Source organism: Camelus bactrianus, chromosome 10 (assembly GCF_048773025.1).
Source record: "Camelus bactrianus isolate YW-2024 breed Bactrian camel chromosome 10, ASM4877302v1, whole genome shotgun sequence".
Classification (NCBI taxonomy): Eukaryota; Metazoa; Chordata; class Mammalia; order Artiodactyla; family Camelidae; genus Camelus; species Camelus bactrianus.
This window is the reverse complement of record NC_133548.1, coordinates 18,786,626-18,804,380: the sequence shown is the minus strand read 5'-3', so window position 1 is coordinate 18,804,380 and position 17,755 is coordinate 18,786,626. Positions and strand designations below refer to the sequence as shown.

At 40.4% G+C, this 17,755-nt stretch overlaps 1 protein-coding gene across 5 annotated transcripts in view; it reads right to left on the bottom strand.

The window, feature by feature from the left end:
• The window catches only part of LRRC4C (leucine rich repeat containing 4C), a 1,083,236-nt gene extending 1,067,341 nt beyond the window's left edge, over positions 1–15,895 (bottom strand). For 3 of the 5 annotated variants that reach the window (XM_074372153.1, XM_074372151.1, XM_074372150.1), the window contains exon 1: positions 12,178–12,920. The gene's annotated coding sequence lies outside the window, so the exon portion shown is untranslated. Of the gene's footprint in view, positions 1–12,177; positions 12,922–15,717 lie in introns of those variants that run through there. The other 2 variants (XM_074372152.1, XM_074372154.1) reach the window with 2 other exon arrangements.
• Between the last annotated feature and the right edge of the window lie 1,860 nt (positions 15,896–17,755).

The following is a 17,755-nucleotide window of genomic DNA, read 5'->3' as shown; positions in this document are numbered from 1 at the left end:
TTCTCCCACATTCGAGCAAAGCAAGACACAAGGTCATCCAGACTCGAGAAGTGAGAAGATAGACCCTGCTTCTTGCTGGGAGTCACCTGACAAAAGCATGCACATACCAGGATACATGGAATTTGTGGCTGGATTTTTCTCTTTGGCACAGAAAACTGAGGACAAGTGTGGCCTGTGTCCTTACCAAAAAGGCAACAAGCACGTTTTTGCTAGACTGTAGGCACAAAAACTGCCAATTTTAAATGTAACAAGTCAAGTCATTAGGCACAGAGTAAAGTGCAAAGGAATTCCGAAGCCACAAAACTAAAACTAAAGAAACATGACAACACTGTGAGCATCTGATCAGAGCCCAGTAAAGAGTTTAGAAGCAGAGAGAAAAAAAGGTGATTAGAGTAGGCTGTCATGTTAATTAAGCTGATCTGTGCTTCAAAGCCATAATTTTAGCATAAACTTGCTCTGAATGTGACTGTATGTTTGGTAAACTGTAAGTTCCACTGAAACAGGGTATGCGTTTTCTTAAATCCCAGCTCTGACAATCATTAGCTGTATTAGCATTTGCAAGACACTTGAGCTCTCTAAGCCTCAGTTTCTTCATCTGTAAATTAAACATAACAGTCATATGACTTACATGTGTTTATACTAAAAATTAAACAAGATCTAAGTTTATCTCTGTCGCTGTCAGTAACTTGTACAAATAAATGAAATATATAACTAGTCATTGCCTGGTTTCTAATTATAAATTCCCCTAAGTCTTACATTGAAACTGTTAAAACCCTGTGAAAAATAATATACTTAATTATTTAATTTGTGTATTGTTCTTTGAGCTCTAAAAGGGTGAGATTTTTAGAATTACAAGGAAGTTGGTAGATAACTTGCCTTTTATTTTTGTCCCCAAAATAAGTTTTTTGAGAGAATATGGGAAGCAAGGGCCCTGCTCCCTGAGAAGAGATAAAGACAGACTTCTAGGAAAAACTTCATAGATAAAAGTACTGTAACTGACAAGATTCCAAAGTGACAATACCTACTGAAGTACTCAGGATGGTAGGACATCCCTCAAAGTGTGTAATAAAATTTAAATGTAGCACTACAATCTACTGTATCATAATGTTCCAACTGCAACATAACATTCTGATAGAGTAGTTTTCCTGGAACCATAAAACAGTGAACTGCCACTGATTACTTTCTCCTCTAAGAGAGAAACTGAGACTAAGAGAGAGAGACAGAGACAGAAACTGGGCAATTCCTATATACACATAGATCCATATTGTACAGATATGTGTATATTTCATGCTAATGGCAGCAACTTTACCTACAGTAGAGGGAGGTGTGTTTGTGTGTGTGTGTGTGTGAATGTGTGCTCACACATGCGTGTGTGTGGTGAAGTTTACCTGAAGTTTTATCTTCCCTTTGTATCAGTTTGCTTCCTTAGTCGTCTCTCTGTTACTCCTGCACTAATTGGGCAGAGGTGGTAATTTGTAATGGGCCTCTGACTCGTTAGTGTAATTTAGTCAGGTTCTACTGTACTTCAACAGACACACCAACCAGGCTGCCACACACATCTGTTTTCAGAGCTCTATTTCATAAGCATCCACAAAATTTCTGCTCTAAAATTGAGAAATGATTGCCCCTTAATCAGCCATTTGTTATACTGAGCTGCATAAATATATGCAGTGTCATCCATAAATAATCTTAGGATAGAACATAGCAACAATTAACATTTGCATAGAGCTTTAAAGTTTACAAAGCTTTTCCTTACACAACCAAACACACTCCCAGGTATTCCCCTGGGAGGGAAAGTACATGTTTCTGAAATAACTTAGAAGGCAGAATCCCATAATATTTCCCAGCATAGGTACCTGGCGCAGCCAGGCCTCTGCTCTGGGGTCCTGGCCATTTACTTGACCTCTCTGAGGCTAAATATCCTCACCTTTAACATTAGTATGATATCTACCTCATCTTTTTTTTCAGGTGATCACATTTTTGATAATGAATATAAAGTTCTAAACATATAATTAATGCTAAATAAACGCTAGCTGTTATCATGATCCAAATTTTGCAGACAGGAACACTGTGTTTAAAGATGTTTTCATCAAATGACAGAGAAATGAGACAAATATATCAAGTAGGGTTGCTGGCTGGGAATACTTGGGGTTATTATGAAAGGCAGTTCCTGCCCCTCACTCCTGGCAAGACGGCTGAAGAGCTCAGCATCACAACTCAGTCCTACAAGGCAGGAGTTCGCAGAGGCAATGACTCTAATCTGAATCCCTCAGTGACTTAAATCTGTGTAATTGTGCAGACCTGAGATTAGAACAAAGGGTGCAGGCTTGAAAGCAATCGAAGGTGTCACCAAAGAAGAAGGTGGCCTGAGGTCGATGGAAAACTTGGAGTAGAGGATGGCGCTAAAGGTATAAAAAGCCAGAGAGAAGGAAACAGGAAATCAGAAGTCCACGCAAGCTAGCACGTGCAAAGACAGTCTGAGTAAATGTCAGAGACGGAGCTGTTGCCTGACACTGGCTTTTTGGCATCTCCTGTGTCCTCTACTTGGTAGGAAGGCAAAGGGGGAAAGACGACAGGAACAGGAAAGATCTCCTTATATTCCAGACTCTGACGTCACCTACACTCCGCGAGGAGGTACAAGTGAGTAAAACAGATACTGAGGAGGGTAGGTTTTTCTGGAACCGTCCTCAGGCCCTGATGGGAAGAGGAAATTGGCCCCTTTTCTGTTTCTGAATCTCATAGCTCTGTTCTCATCAGGGAACAGAGTCGAGGCATCTTTAAAAGAGCAGCCTGGCCGGTGACTCTGGACTGTCCCCTCCAGAGATGGACAGTAACGACTATAGAATCAACTGGATTGAGTGGCTTCCTCTTGATGGGCAGAAACCTCCGTTGCTTCTTTAAGTAGATGATGTGGTCAGAATTAGAGCAGACCATCTTCAGATAGTCTCCATTTTGCTTCTCCTGGATTCTCACCTTGGATCCAGTCCCTGAGTCAAGGAAAAATGACCTCTAATCAAGTACCTGGCAAAAATTTCTGAATTTATTGTTGGGGAACTATCAGCCCTCTGGCTTGAGAGAAAGAGAAACTGCCACCTACTTATGGCAGAAAAAGTGTCTCTCAAATCTCCAAGAACTCCAAATGAAAGAAGTGGGCTGAAGACCAGAAGGGCACAGAGCAGCCTTTCTAGGAACTCTTTGTGGTCGTGTTAAGTGCCTTTCCATTCTGAGCTGGCAGTTCACAGACAGGCTTCCCTCTAGAACATACCATTAGAGAGGTTTGGACCATCTGTCTGCCCAACCGACCATCTGCATAAAGCACTTGCTCCCCTTCCAGAAAATAGAAAAGGGACATATTCAGATTGTGATGAGGAAGAGAAAGAGAGGACACTAGAGGGATGTCTTTGTGCCTTTGCTTTCAAGCTCTCTTAACGGTGATTGTTGATAGCAAAAGAAAGGAGTCCAGGAAAATTACTTAAGGTAAAAAATGCTATAGCAAAACAAAACAAAACACAAAAAAACAATTTTCACCCAAAAGACACAGAACAAATTAAAATAAGGAATAACAGAAAACACAGAGTATGGCTTTAAGTGTTTGGCAGGATTGAGTCCAGAACGGGAGCCATCGAGGTACCCAGGCTCTGGAGCCAGATGTGCCTGGACAGACATCATGCCCTGCAGGTAATGACTCACTTCCCTGGACAAATCACAGATTGTCTGAGGCTCAATTTCATCATCTGTATTTTGAAAGTAACGGTACTCCCCTTCCACAACTGTGAAGTCCTAGCATATCACCTAGAATACTGCTGTATTAAGTTCAGGATGACTATTGTGTTAATTTTGTGATTTTTTTTCAAGGCCTCTCACAGGGCCCAGCCCCTATCTCAATTCTTACCCACCAAACTACTGGTTTGAAGGGGGAAAATCACATTGTGTACAACTCTGTCTTCCACACTGTAACTGGAATATAATATAAACTCAGTGGGTGTTCACTGACCACAGATTAAGTGGCACCGCAGCAGCAAAGGACAGGTTACTCACAAAAGCATTCACTGAGAACTCCGATTCACTGATGCAAACGAGATCTTGTCCTAGATTCACAGCACAGTTTTTAGATTCAGGAGTAGAAATTTATATACACATGTGTATACACTATGTATGTATACATTTCCAGTACATATGTACCTGTGTCTGTATGTGTGTGTGTCTGTGTATTTTCCCCCGAGTCAAATAACTCTTAGGAGAAAACCGTATACCAGCTAGGGAGAACAGAATTCCACTTAGTCAAAGCTTGGGAAGAGCGCACCAGTGCCTACAAGTGAAGGGAGAAATGAAAACCAAACTGGCAGTGGCAAAGACGCAGCCAGGAGAACCAGGGCAGTAAGACAGGACAGGTCAAGGAAGAGAACAGGGAGAATGGAGGCGGCGTCGACCAGGTAAACACAGGAAGAACTCAGCCACATGTGAGCAAGAGACCGCAGTTCATGAAAACGTCTGCAGTCGGGAGACACAGAAAAACGTAAACCTGCACTCGTGTGTGCTCCTACTCTGGGCACTGGAATCAGAACAGGGTGATTAATAAAATGTTTAATGGGTACTCATCCAGGTTTCTTGGCAGATGAAAGTTCTGTAGCAAAAGTCACGTATAAACATGGCTTTCCTTTCGAAGAGGGTGAGTGGAGTTGTGTCCTGGGGGAATTCATATTGTGTTTATTGTCACTGTACATACTGACAGGAAAAGAAATGAGCAAATCCATCCATTGTTTGTGTTGTTCATCATTTGCTTGTTTTCGGGAAAGAGTTTGCTTTTATTAAAGTGTTCACAATGCTTGGTCTTCACACGGTTTTTACTCTGCTATCCAAATATTTGTCTCAATTTGTACAGAAAACTTTTCTGTACTGAAACATGTGTTCCATATTGAGTATCCATTAGGTGCCAGGTACATATGGTCAAAGGTTTTCATTCAAATCATACTTTTTAAAAGAAGTACATCGTGAACCATCGTGTTTACTTGGTCCTTGCTTCTGTGACATGAACATGAAAATGAAAAGTGCCATCATAAAGGACTTAAATCTCCCATGGTGGAATAGTTTACCATCAAACATTTAACATGCTGATATTTTTGTTCATATACATTCAAAAAGCAACAGCTAAAACACCAGAAACTGAAAAAAAAAATCACTGAGATATCTACATTAAATATAAAAGCTGGAGAAATTTTGCAGGGATGAGAGAAAAGGTAGAGTTGAAATTTCCTTTTCTCTTTGTCAGTACAAAGTCAAAGGAAGATTGTTACCTCTTCTTTTTATCAAGAAAGCTTCCAAAATGTGACCCTTTCTCCTGTTTACAGCCAAGCATTGAGCTGGATTCCCAAGCTCACAGAATTTTAGGATCTGGCTCCAGGAGGAATTCCCCAGCTCATGAAATTCTCACTTGGTCCTCTTTGTTTCTCTAGTCTTCCTGAATGCTCTCTACCAAATCACTCTTTTTCCATCAACATGTTCCCCACAGACATCAATACTGCTGAAAGACAATTTTCCTCCTCTCTTTCATATTTTGATGGCCAGACAGACACAGAAATTCACTTTTCTGTTCATTCATGTGAGGTGACAATTCGCGCAACCTCAGGCACCACGGAGTACAAGAAGGCTTACGTGCAAACTGAAATTGCTAAATTATTATCATAATCAGTACTGCTAGTACTAGTTATTATCATTATAAATGAATAAATGTAACTATTGTCATTGTGAGATATCTTTTACTGGGCAGTGACTAAATTCCAGTCTCTGTTCTAGGTTCTTCATAAGTTTTATTTTTCTTAGTCTTTTTATAATAACTGTGATAGGCAAGATAAGGAAATGTGGGCACAAAAGTAATCTGCAAAAAGTTACATAACTAATGAGCAGATAAACATTTTGAGAGATACTTCTCATAAAGTGCCTTCCAAAAATACAGCCCAGTGCTACTTATTATTTATATAATGTTGCCTAGGAGACATTCATTTCTTTACTTTGTTCCTTGTCCTGTAACTGCAGGACTTTCACACCACTGCAATTACTCCACACGCCATCAGATATTCCAGTAAGATTTTGGTAACAGTCAAAGTTTAACGGAGAGCTACCTCCAACTATGCATGCTTTCAGAGGCCACGAAAATGTGACACTGATAATGCACTCCATCAGAGACTCACTGGTTCAGGGAGACGCCCCTTCAGAGGTCCCTTAGGGACACTGAGACCACATCTTTCCACTAAGACGGAGTCTTGTTATGGGAGAAAGATTATTTGATTTGCATTCAGAGAAAGCTTGCTCTCGACTATCTATATTCAGGGATTTATGTGAAGAAGCATTGGCCTTGCAGCCTGAACAACAAAACATGGGATAGAAGAAAACACATGAGCTTTGAAGTGAATCTGTGCTGGGGGTAAAGAAATGACTCACCTTTTGCCTCATCTGTAATGTAAGAATAATAGTATCATCTTACGGATTTTTTTGAGAAGTAAATAATCTAACCCATGGAGCACAGTGCCAGGTACATGGAATATATTTGTTGAACACATGACAGAATTTATTTTAATTTATTGTATTTTCTCGCTGTGTGCTGGCAACAACCTGCAGTATGTTGAGCAGGACACCGCCTTAGTTCAGTCTGTACCTTAGCCGTACTGGAGGCTGAGGTAGAGGCCAGTGAACTTGTGTTTGTTATTGTGACCAACTGACATCTCTCTTCTCTTTCTCAGTCTATGAGATCTGGACTGTAAGGAATGGGGCCTTAAAATGCAGGAAGTATGGATGCCGTCTTCCTTCTCGGCAAGCCATAAAATAGACTTCATCCATCCATTCTGTAAAGAGAGAGAAGCCACAATCTGAAGGACAAAACCCTGCTCCCATCGTGCACAGAGGAAGGCTGACTTCACAGAACGGAAACACCTGGGTCAAGTGGTACCAGCCGTGCAGCTAGCAAAGCAGAACTGGACTCATCACCGACAGCTCAGCTCAGCTACATCAACAGGAACAAGGATTTTTACATCTTTCGTAATACGTTCCTGAACTAAATAAAGGTCACACACAAGGACACAGCCCCGCATGGGTCAGGCTCCGGCAGAGGAAACTTAATTCTGTTGAACCATCCTGTCCAAATTCTAGCAGGCAGCCTTGATGACTGCAGTATGGCCCGTCCAAATGCAGGAACTGCAGCAAAGAGACGGGAGCAGGAGAGCCCTTGCACTACCCCCCGCAATGAGTGCAGTGCTTGAACCTGGTAGGTGTTTCATAAATATGCGTCGTTTCATTGACTGGGAACAAAACGAGATGCTAGATGAAGAGCAATGTTAACACCACTTGCTGACATCTGAACTGTGTTTCTGCAACCACACACGGCTGGGTGCACATGATTCTCGCTACTTACATTCAATATCATTTCAGAACTTGTAAGCATAAGTGAAGTGACATCCTGAAAGGGCATTGTGGTTGCTCCGAGAAAGAATCTGATGAAACCATGGTTTATGAAATGAGCTACTGTACAGAAATGTAGCTTTCTCTGCCCAGTTTTACTTAGCTGTCAGGTTATGTTGGGGGCTTCAGCCCACCTGTATCAGTTACCTCAATACATGGATTCGCGTGTTCTTCCTAATTCTTAAGCCAGACAAAGAGGAGAGCGAGTTTACATATGAACGACCTGTAGAATTCCAATTTCTTGTCAAGGGTTTTACCAAGGGCTCTAAATACAATCATTTATTCATTCATCACAAATGCCCTCTGAATGACTCATTGTCCCTATTTTACAGATTTGACAGCTGAGTTGCTAAGAGATTAGGTATCTGACCCCAAGTCTGTCCAACTTTAAAGCTAGTGTTCACCACTGCCACATTCTCCTCCCATCATGGTCTCCAACTCAGCCTTTTAATCCTGGTCTATCTGTCCCGCAAATGTAACTCAGTGTAACCATCATCATGACCTGTGCTATTATTACAAATAAATACCCTATTGACAAAATTTCTATGTTTAACTCAAATTCTAGTCAACAGCGTCATTGCAGACTAGAGTTTTCTGAAGCCCACAAACTTTGTAAGAAGCTGTGTATTCCCACAGAACAGGCAGGATAGAGGGTTCAAGTATTTCTTGCATATTCTGGATACTCAGTGCCAATGGATTAAAGTTATTACACATTTTCTGTTTTTTAGGAATCAAAAATTATTCCCCTTACAGAATGGTCAATTGCTTGCACTTACGTACATGTGAACACACACACACACACACACACACACAAACCCCAGAGTAACTAGGAATATACCACAGAAATTACTGAGAAGAGGTACAGTCAACACACATGAAAAACACCCAAATTCTAACAATGCAAATATTGATCACCATCATAAAGAAAAGACCAATTCTTCTTCATCAACTTAATTTAAAATTATACTGGTGACATTATTTTGTAGAGTCTTGAACATTATATGAAGTTGTCATTACTATAGTACCTTACATATCCATAGCAATGTATAATTACAGATCATTTTATTTTGCAATATTCCATCATAATCCTCAGGACAACACTATGGGTTAAGAATGCATTTTTCCAAACTATACAGAAGGAAATCAGGGTTCTGAGACCAGTAAGCAGCACTACCAACACTTGACTGACACCTTCTGTTTCTCAGGCCAGGGTTTTCCTTCTTCTGATTCTCACCCCAGCTTCCACTCTCCCCATCTTAGCCGTGATTACTGAGTGGCCCCGAATGGTGATACAGGTAATTGAGTGAACTGATTTAGGCAACTGCAAAGCCCCTGTCCTATTCACACTCCAATGAATCTATCTTTTCCCTTGTAACTTGTTGGGGACCCTGAGAGGTTATTTTTAAGCGATGAAAAACAATACAAAACAACACAAACGCATCTGTCATCAGAGGGGGCATCTCCTTCATCCAAAAGCCGGCACTGTCTGCTGCAGGCTGATGCTACTGCCTGTTAGCATCAGCCCCAACACCAGCGGTCCGCGGAGCTAACACACAGCTCCAGGCTGTTGTAATGACTCAGCAGTAAAAACCCCAAGTGTAATCAGCTGGGTGCTCACCCACCTCCAGGGCCCGAGCTCCAAGAGCTCCTTTCTGCTCATCAATTTACTAGGTGATCTTTCCGGCTTCCTTTAAAGATTCTCAGTAGCTGACTTCCCAGCTGTGAGCTCAGTTTGTTACAAAAGGAAAGGGCCATTCATGTGTTAAGTGCCCTGGGTCTTAAAAACACAGAAGCACTCTGGAGAAGGGTGGGCCTGGTTGGCTCACTTGAGCAAAGACCCACAGGAAGGCCGGCCAACTGACTGGAACTAAACAGAGAAGGAAGTGGGATTTTCTTTATCCTCCCCAAACAAACTAAGGCAACCCTCTACCAATTCATTCTTTTGAAAATATAACCCTGCATCTACTTCCTCGAGGCAACTTCAGCCTTTTCTTTGGCAACTCTGACATGTTACTTCTACTGAGATGGAAAACTCCCTTCCTTCTCCTTTCTGTTCTGAACTCACTCAGCCAACAAACCAACCCTGTGAAACTGTGAAACACCCTCTATCACAAAACAAAGCCAGAGAAGACAAAAGAAAGCCATGGATCTGGAGCCAGTTCTGGCTGGAAGCTGTTTATCCGTGCTCCTTCCGACCTGAGCTGATAATAAAGATACCAAGTCACATCTGCCTAGGCACCACGAGGAATCCTGGAGGTCCCAGGGAGCTGCTCTGCGCGTTGCATGAGCTGTAATCAGAAAATCCTGAGTTGGCATGGACCCCACTTCTATTATTAGCCTGAAATAAGTGATAATGAAAGTGTTGCTATGGCTAGAAGATTCACTCATTACAATGATTAAATCTCAAATACACAAAAGCCAAGATGTTACCCTTATTATTTTTTTAAAGATGGTGTTGAGAATAACCTATGCAATTAATTTTTACCAACATCACAAGTCTAAATATACCCACGCTGGGTGAGACTGTGAATGGGAGGAGGAGCAGTCAGTGAGATACCCTCAAGGAAGAGAGGCACGACTTTGCCAACTTCCAGAACAGCGTTCTCAGAGGGCTTCTCCTCAGCAGAACAGCCCTAACACAGCCCTAACACTGGCCTCTGTACCCGGCCCTGGTCATCAAGAGTACAGGCTAATAAGGAGCTGACCGACCTAAAGAACGGCCCAGGCAGGGTCTGGGCAACCTCCAGTCCCCTGACAGAACCCACTGGCACCTGGAGCGTCAGGGCTCTGCTCTCTCCCTGGAACAGTGAACTTTGTGTTTCTTGTTTATAGATCACATTCGCCGTCAGGGTTCATGAGTCCCAGGTTGTTTTCTCCACAAAGAAAATGAAAATTTGGGGGGGGGGTTCTCCTAGTTCATTTAAAAATGATAAAAAGTCCCTCTCCTGATAAGGGAAATGTAACTGGAACTACTATGAGTAACAGATGAAAATATCCTGAACAGAAAGAGCTGACAAGAAAGACACATCGTAAATTATACTGACAGCAAAGAGTTTACCCACAGGGTTGGTTTTTTTGTTTTCCACCAAGAGGACGGTGTGTAGTAAGTATCAGTTACCGGACAGAAGAGAGGAGGGATCTTTTAACATCTGCTCTCCTTTAACTGTTTCACTAATACCATTATGCAGAAATATCAAATAGATGGTAGGGATCGCTCATGGCAATACCAGAGTTGAATCTCATCTTTAAGATTTTTTTTCTCCTTTTTAGTTAAGGATTTTCAAAAATCTCATTTTAGAGAAAAGCAATAATATTATTTCTAATTTCTAATCTAATGTTTTGAATATGATCTCTGCTATCTCAACTTGGATGCTCTCATAAATCTCTGACCCAGTCAACTGTCTCTGAATAAATCTGTTACAATTTGCACCATCTCTCTCCATACACAGACATCATGAGAAACCCTTATGTATGCCCCACTCTGCCTAGTTAACACACCTGTCATCTCTCTCATGAATATGTTCACAGTAAGAGTTTGAGTTGGCTAATAGTCCATAAAATACCACTATTCCTTTTAGAATAAACCATCCATATTCTTTGATTAAAGCTCTTTTGCTTCCACTTGGGGTCTCAGCATTTTAGAAATATATTTACCAGTGATTCTCACTTCTTGGGAGAAGCTAAGTGATGCCAATGCAGAGATAAAAATACTCTCAGATACAGGAACACAGATGCTATCACAATGAAATGGTATTTGGCTTTAATTAAATGACCTCAGAATGGAAACAGGTAAAATACTATCTATGCTTCACTTGGAAGGAAAAGGAAAGGAAAAAGAAAACAAAAAACAAAAAGAAAGAAAGAGCACGGCTAACCACTGGGAAACACTAAAGGGACTGAGTTAGGCAAGATATTTGACTAAAGTCACCTGAATTCCTGATGCTGCCTGCTTGCTTTTACAGCCAAGAGTGGACAATTAAGAGCAATTTGCAGCCACACTCCCTTCTCCAGCGACCATGTAGGGTAAAGGGGTGTTCCAAAATGAGAGGCACTAGTCTTAATCAGGGGATGCTGCATCCAGAAAGGTTAATGAGATGCAATGGCAAGAGAATCAGTGCAAAAAAGAGAGGTTCAAAACACTGAACAATTTCCAATTTGTTCTCATTTGTGCCAATTAAGAGCTCTTGAAACAGCTTTTCTGTATTCCAAACATTCACTACTCTCCAGAGCAGATTTAAGTATTCAAGAAAAATTATAAGTGTTATGGAAAAAAAAAAAAGTCTTCTATTAAGTTATCATAAAAGTCTGGATTGCACCCCCAACCCCCACCCTTGGTCTCTGAGCAGACGCACTTTTGCCTCTAACTCAGAGCCTCTGCCAGTAGCTTTTCTGATTTTTTTGCCCTCAAATTTAAAGAGTATTTCAAGGAGGGAGAAGCCTGGAATTAATTTTTTCCATATTCCATAAATGCAAAATCGACTGTGAAAATATTAGATAAATAAAAGGTATAAAAATGGAAGGAAGGGTGAGGGGGGATGGTTATACAAAAGGAAATAATCCCCTTGGTATGAAAATAGCCCCCAAATGCCACACATTGAGTTCTTCTGAGCATGACAATCTCCAAAACTGCGCTTCTAAACTGCAAATGCATTTCCGAAAACAAACAGGAAAACACAAACATTACAGGCAAGCAAGGACCAGGACCTAGGAAGTCCCGTGACTTACCTTCTGTTTGGATCCTCAAAGTTCACCACGGAAAATTTAAAATCCTCTAGCTTATCTGGCACTACTCTATTTTCTTTTCTTCTTTTTTTAAAGTCACACAGGAGAAAAATAATCAGTTTTCAAAGGTTCCATTGATTTGATCTTCCATCCCCAGCAAAAACGTGGCCAAGAGTCTCCGCCAGAAAGTAAGCCAAAAACTCATCAAAGGCAAAAAGAAGAAGGGGGGAGCCGGGAAGGAAGGAGGCGGTGAAAGCTGGGGGGCTTCGGACTGGGAGCCCAAGTACCCAGAGAATATTTTCACGCTGTTGAAATCTACAGGACGATATACCTGGTTCGGTTGTCACACAGACACGCACACTGGCCGACACTCACGCGTTCTCTTTCACGCCAAAGCAGGCACCCGCACTCCCAAACACGCGCAAACACGCACACACTCACACAAACCTGTGTGATGAAACTGTCAGTAGTAACCTCCAACGGCCGCTGTGTGCTGCAGATGGTACGGCTCACTGTTACCTTCCCAGATCGGTGTCGGATAAAAGGAACATCCAAAATCAAGGGGAGCCCCCAGGACCAGGTAGATTCCGGATCCCCCTTCCCCCAGGCGGATTCATCAAGCCAGGAGCGGGTCAGTCAGCAGAGGTGTCTGCTCGCAGGGTGCCCCGGATTACGGCAAGGTTATTAATCTTGATGTGCTGCATCCCCCACCCCCAACATTCGGCAGCCTGCATCGAGATGATTGCCAGAGCTGTGTCTGTCCCTGCTCTACTGCATTTTGCTCAGCCCTCTGATGCTGCAAGTGAGACACGGTGGAGGCAAGAATACTAATAAGGTGGTTAGCTACAGTTTCTTCAAGGCAGCCGGCATGCAGTATAGTAAATGTGCACTTCCCAGTGCTCTGTGTGTGTGCTGCGTGTCTGCAGGGAGGGCAGTGAATCCATCTCTGGCCAGAAGGCGAGATGGTTTGTATCTTGCCTGGGAGGACTATATCAAAGGAATCATCACTGTCCTGCAACGGCATTGTCTATGACAGTATTTTGTTTGTGATTAAAAAAAAAAAAAAAAAAAAAAGGCAGGGGGTGAGTGGGAGGAAGGTAATGGTTTAGAAGCCTAGAGCTGGCATTTGAATGAGAGAGAGGAAAAAAAAATGTCCACGGAGACAAATTAGCTTTATAAATAAGCTCCAAGGAGACCAAGGCAAAATTTTAACATGCTGCTGCCCTGGCTGTTAAATGGAAATACAAAGCAATTTCAAAAACCAGCTCCAAACTATAAATCTTGGAGCTGGCAACAAGTATCTGAACTTGACTGATGGGACTGTGGATAAATGGATTCCTGGCAATATAAAAAGTTTGTTCATGCATTCTGGTTTGTACCCGTGTACCCAGTGTATGCAGGGACCTGGGTACAATTCATTCATTTTTAATATGGATTTAGACTCTATCCTTTCAGTTTTCCTCCAATGAACAGTTTTTATCAAATAACTATCATAGAGAATGTCTGAGTGGCATTATGTCAGAAGGGATAGTTGGGTGACAACTGTCAACAGTAAGTATTGACATATATAACACTCATACAAGGAATGAGTTTGGAATTTTCAGGGGAAAAAAGTCTTATATCTCTGTTATTACTAAGCCATGAAAGAAACTATATGCACAATATGTTAAGTGAATAATTTTTCAGCCTCTGGAAGGCTAACTTTCCCTCTTCTTTTATTGGGTCTCATATTATAATACCTCCTTTTTAGTCAAGGATACTCACTGAGTTCCTTAAGGTGAATTAAATTAGTATTATCTGAAGAAGTATTGGGCAGTTGCAGAAGGCAGAGAAGTGTGAATTATGGGGCACTGTAATACCAGGTATTGCCAGCAGATGTCATAAAAGCAGATACAGGTAAAAGAATTCTACCAACTGCAAACATTTAAATCTAATTTAGTAAACACATGTTAATAAAATTTATAAAATTAATCTGTGATACTAAGTTTTTATAAAATTTAAAGGTGCAAATCAGAACTTAGAGGACAACTTGTCCTTTTTTTTTTTTTCCAAATATCCCTCTCAAATCACTATACTACATAACCCCAATAGATGATCTAAGTATTAGGAAAAAACACTAAGTCACTAACGAACATTAGATTTGCATCTAACATCATTTCTAGGAGTTATAATTTTTAGTCTATAAAATATAGCATTTAAATATCTTCTAGTTTGTAACAACTACTACTAGATTTAAATCACAAAACAGATAAATGCGAGGAAGTAAATTGGGTAAATAAAGTGCATACATAAATCTTTAAAGTTTCCATTTTAAAGCAATAATTCTGTTTCATCTTGATTATATCTGTAAAAATATCAGTTTAAAGGAATGATTCATATTTGGGAATTGAACATCATTAATAAACAGTGGCACACAGACAAAATAAATAAACAATTTTGTTTGGTCTTCATTAATTCTACTTATATTTATGTGAAAGGTTTTAAAAACTTAGCATATCATCTTAGCCTTTTTTTAATCTACTGCAATTAATTAGTACCCAACATATCCCAGCCCTAACTGGCCCAAATGCCAGTAAAAGATAATGTTAAAACCTTAGGCACTGAAATCCAGACAGACCTGGGCTCACATTTAGTTCTGCCTTATACCAGGTACTTAGGTCTCTGCAAGCTTCTCTCCCCCTTTTTCTCTCCTTTCACTTGCAGTCAGGACATTAATACATACCTAACAGGATAATTGGGAGGACTGGAATGAATCACTGTTTATTGTGTGCTTTGAATATTTTCTGACATTTAATAAGTGATCTATAAGTATTACGTATGTCATAAATAAAGTAGATATTAACTTCTTACTGTTAGCTCTGTCTCTGTGGGTTACCAGGTAAAACAGGTAGAATCATTTAATCAATCCTTCTGATGTTGACAGATTTGTTTTTAAATTAATTTTTACAAATCACTGTTTCCACATTGTTTTTGTAAACCTATAGTTGAGTAATATTGGATGACTTTTTAACAATTTATTATATAGATACATTCATGCGATTATCTATGTGCTCCAGAACTTATTAAAACAGAGAAATCACTTTCTTGATTCATTGTCTGAGATCAGCTTGAATTAAACCGAATATTTAGCAGGAAAAATCTGACAGCAGTTTACTGCTTCCCCATCAAGACTTGCTTTGAAGCCAACCAGACCACCTCACACTAAAACATAAATGATTAACAATGCCAAAAATGACCCCAGGAAATGAGGACAGTCCCTAAAGCAGCAATTCTATGACAGATTTCAGCAGATTATTAATGCAGCTCAGATTATTATTTTAAAATAGGTGTCAGGTAATTGAATTTCATCAAACACTGGTTACATCAATCCGTGAAAAACATTGCTAAGGAAAAGGAAAACCAAGAACGTGACCACTGTTGGTTCAAAAACTTAGGAGTTCCCAGGCGAAACCTGAAACTGGTCCCAGAACGCGGAGGGCAAGGAGAGAGCTAAGGAAAAGCAGGTCATTCCCCGCGGTGATTTTAATAAACACAGGAACTTACTTATTTAGGAGGCTTGGCCAGGGTGGCTGTAAGAGTAGATTTTCATACCGGTCAGAATCTGAAAACTTGGTACAGAGGCCTTAAGTGGGTTCCGTCACGTATTCAGTCCAGAGGTCTCAATACCACCTGATTCTTTAGGCTGCATCGTCAAAATGGTTCTGGCCACGGGAACATGGGCAGAACGAACATTCCTAGAACGTGGGAGGGGGAAGGAGTCTCCAATTGCCAGGGTCAACTGGCTGTCACGCCCTTTCAGTAACCTCCGCCAGCTACCACAGGGCATCAGTTACAGATACGTTCCATCTGGGTGTCTTGCAGAAATGTGTTAGAAGAAAAAAAAAACAGTGAGACATAAAAGTAAACAGCTCACCACTGCGCCTGTTGCTTTTCATCCAGTGGCCGAAGAAGCTATAGTAGGCTGGATAAGTTTTGTACTAAGATTGAAAATACTTTCGTTACTTTTGTTTAAAATTAGTATCTCCTCCCTCATTCTGAGGGAGCTGAGTATCAGCAACAGTCCCTAGTTCTAACCTGCCTGGTGGTGTGTTGCAGAGAAGTGACACGTGGTATATGTGAATTCCAAGAGAGCAGGGCACCTGTGAGCACTTCCCTTTACACTGCCAGAAAAGACTTCTCTCCTAAAAGACGTTAATAAACTTCAACTTTTAAAAAAGTGCCCAGGTAATCTGGGACTTCTGAACAGCATGTTTGGATTAAAGGGGAAGAAATGCACCTAAATCCATGTTATTGGAAAATTCTAAACATCCAGAGTTGGTCTGAAACAGTGAGTTAACAGCTACCATGAGCCAGAGATAAATGTAAGACTCTAATATGGATATGTTTTATTTCTTGGGAGTCAATACTGAGATGGAAAGGATCTCACCCGAATTACCAAGAGCAAATTCCTCTTGGAATTCTTATGTGAAAATTTCAATGTCTGTGTTCCTTTTCAACACAGTCTACTTACAGCCTGTCATCCTGTTTTTGTTTGCTCCACACATTATATGCTATGATATCAGCATAAGAAGAGGAACTTGATTTAGGATTTGGTCCCTCCTTGGCTTTCTGTAAACTTGGTTTGCTTGCAATCCAAGTGTTCTGAATTAGTTTATTAGCCTAAAAGATTACATTCTTTATTGATTGGATTCTATTATTCCATCTCTTGACATTTTTATTAATTATGTCTTGATGTTAGCTTGGATCATTTATTTAAAACATTTTAAGCAGTTATTAAGTGTTGGACATCACTATGTTTCTCAAATTATTTAGCCTTTCTATTTATATCTAGAAATTACAAGCTGAGATAAATCTAGCATAAATGTTGCACTATTTGGATCAATTTCCCCCAGAGGTCTGCCTGGACCTCTACAATTACTCCCTCTCATCAGTCCAAAGAGTACTTATTTGACCCTGTATCACTTAGCACTTTTTGCTTCATTATTTTATATGTATAATACAGAGGTTCAAAGGAACTCATGCTGGTTTTTTTTGTCCCCTAGAAAGAGCCTAACACAGCTCCCTCCAAACTTCAGCTACTAGATAATTTTTTGGCTGTTATTACTGATGAAAATATGCTAGACGTAACAACCCAGGGACTTATAAGTGACCCTGGCTCCTCCTTTCAACTTCAGCCTTAAACAAACTAACGATAGCCTGTGTATAGATTGCTTTTAGTGTGGTGCATTTAGATTATCACTTTATTAGTTATTCACTAATTCATAATAATTCTTTATTATCCTTTTAATATCTGTATGATCTACAGTGATTATCCCCTCTCTCATTCCTGATATTGAAAATTTGTGCATTCACTCTTTTTTTTTTTAATCAGTCCGGCTAGAGGTCTACCAATTTTATTGATCCTCTCAAAAAGCCAACTTTTTGTTCACAGTTGATTTTATCTGTATTTTTTTATTTCACTGATTACTGCTCTTACCTTTATTATTCTTTTTTTAATTTTTTTTTTTTTTTTTGGATTCCATTGACTCTTTTTCTACTTTCTTAAAATAGAAGCATAGGCCATTGATTTGAGATCATTCTT